General features: G+C 43.0%; 1 pseudogene; it reads left to right on the top strand.

The window, feature by feature from the left end:
* Window positions 1-1,553: 1,553 nt before the first annotated feature.
* LOC135911333 (U2 spliceosomal RNA) lies at window positions 1,554-1,715 on the top strand (annotated as a pseudogene).
* The last annotated feature ends 650 nt before the right edge of the window (window positions 1,716-2,365 follow it).

The raw sequence follows: 2,365 nt of genomic DNA, 5'->3' as shown, positions 1-2,365 counted from the left end.
GCCGCATTTAGATGGAGACGAAAACACCTGTGTACTTAGATTTAAGTGCACGTTAACGAATCCCGTTAACGAAGCGTAGGGTAGGGGCCGGGGGTTTAAAAAAAAGACGATTATTAAGGCAAGAAAGGGGAACTCCGTGGTAGGAGAAACAAATAAATTTGTGCATTGGAAAAAAAAGGAACACTGGCAAACATTGGGAAAAAAACTACAAAGCCAAGGGAATGCAATGCAATACAAAACAAAGTCGAAAAACGATACAAAGGCGAATACAATACAAACTCGTACAACATAATCAAGTGAACATGTGAAGTTCCAAAAGTTCACGAAATTTGGCAGGATCTTTTATTGAAACAAGACAATTTGGAAGGCTATTCCATAGTGCGATGGCGTGCGGTAATGCAGAGTTATTGCATGACTGTGAGCGGCCAAAAATGCGCCTGAAACTGAGATGGTTATGAAGTCGAGTACATGTGCGAGAAGGAATTTCAAGCGACAAGCGGCTGGACCACGAGTTGTAGTAGTATTTATGAAAGAGGCATAGAAGGTCAACAGAGCGGCGGGAATCCAAGTCAGGATGGGGAACATCGCCTTTAATTTGGGTAATGCTAGATTGATGACTGTAATTAAAAGTTATAAAGCGGGCAGCACGATTTTGGATGGACTCCAATTTATCTATTAGGTATTGTTGATGAGGAGACCAGATCGATGAAGTACAGTGAAGTTGACGGCGTACAAAAGTTTGGTAGACCTGTTGGCGGATGGTAGATGGCGAAAGGTGCACATGACGATGTAAAAAACCCTGAAGTTCTGTTAGCTTTAGCGCGCATATCTTCTCGATTTGAGAGCTCCAGGCAAGATTAGTACAAAAATAGACACCAAGATATTTGTAAGTAGAGTCACGAGGAACTTCCGTCGAACAGATTTTGTATAAGGAAACTTTGGATATGATTTCGTATCATATCCTAAGGAACGAACGCAGCACTTAGATGTGTTAAGTGTCATTTACCAACGGTCGTACCACTGATTAACTAGTTAAAGGTCATTTTGGAAAGTTAGATTGTCGTCATGACAGGTAATCGTTCTGTAAATTACGCAATCATCCGCGAAATGTCGTACGCAGGAGGAAATGTTGCTCGGCAAATCATCGATAAAAATTAGGAGAAGAAGAGGACCTAACACACTACCTTGGGGTACATCTGACGGTACAACTGATGTGGAGGAGCTAAAGTTATTCACAGATACGAACCCATTGCTGATTAGATAAGAAATTGCGAAGCCAGGATAATGTTAATGAGTCAATCCTAAGAGCAGTTAATTTAGCTATTACACGACACAGAGGTGACACAGAGCTTTGAACACAGGTACAAACTCATTTACCGTGATTTTTATATATATTCGTGTGGACAGTGGGACCGCCGCCCCGAGGAGCCCGAGGAAACTAGGCACGCATGACGTTTCGGCGGGACCACCACCGCGGGAGAACGGAAGGAAAGGAAAGTAGATTACGCAAGCGATTGGAACGGCGACAAAGAGAAGGCGGTGCGAACGTAGACATGGCCGACGTGCGTCAAAGTGTAGTATCTGTTCTCATCAGCTTGGTATCTGACGCGGGTTATATTTGGACCCAAGATATTAAACTTATTTTTGCAAGTTGGTGGAGTGCTTGAAGCCTGCTTCACCTCCGCCGCGGGTCGGCCCGGACCGGCCCACGGTTTGTGCACACGCGGAAGAAGAAGGCACGGAACCCTAGCCGTAAACAGCTTCCCTATAAAATGGAGCTTTGACCTTAATTTCCTCTTATATTTATCAACATATTTCCGCGATAGTAGCGATAATAGAGTGTTGAAAGAATGCTTTATCACTCTAGACTGATTTATCAGTATATATTATTTCTGTAGAGGGAGATCAGGGAGCTCTAGAATTATGCGACCCAAAGTTAGGGGACGCTATCGGCCAGGTGTACAAAGAACGCAAAGAAGTGTACGAGAAAATAAATAAATAAAGAACCGCTAAAATCGTACCAAGGAGTTTTAGTTTTTAGTTATGCAAAGCAGGGGCTGTTATTTCTAAAACTCCCTATTAGGGAATTTTAGTAATACGAGGGACCCCTGCCTGCGAAATAAATTCCTGCCCATATGCCACTGTAGCCGACAAGAAATATATCTCGTGCTCACGTTTGGACGGTTTATTTCTGATTTCAAGAGACAATCGTGTCTATATTGCTCCGGCTTCGCAGTATTGTTCGATTTGCTTCTATTCTGGTATTCTGGACGCGACGCACACAAGCTGAGGAAATTAAGGTTGAGTGCCCTGTTGTGTATATGTACCATAGTCACAACAGCAATTAAGTTCTGAACGTGAAAAA

Source organism: Dermacentor albipictus, chromosome 1 (assembly GCF_038994185.2).
Source record: "Dermacentor albipictus isolate Rhodes 1998 colony chromosome 1, USDA_Dalb.pri_finalv2, whole genome shotgun sequence".
Lineage (NCBI taxonomy): Eukaryota > Metazoa > Arthropoda > Arachnida > Ixodida > Ixodidae > Dermacentor > Dermacentor albipictus.
This window is presented reverse-complemented; position numbering and strand designations above follow the sequence as displayed.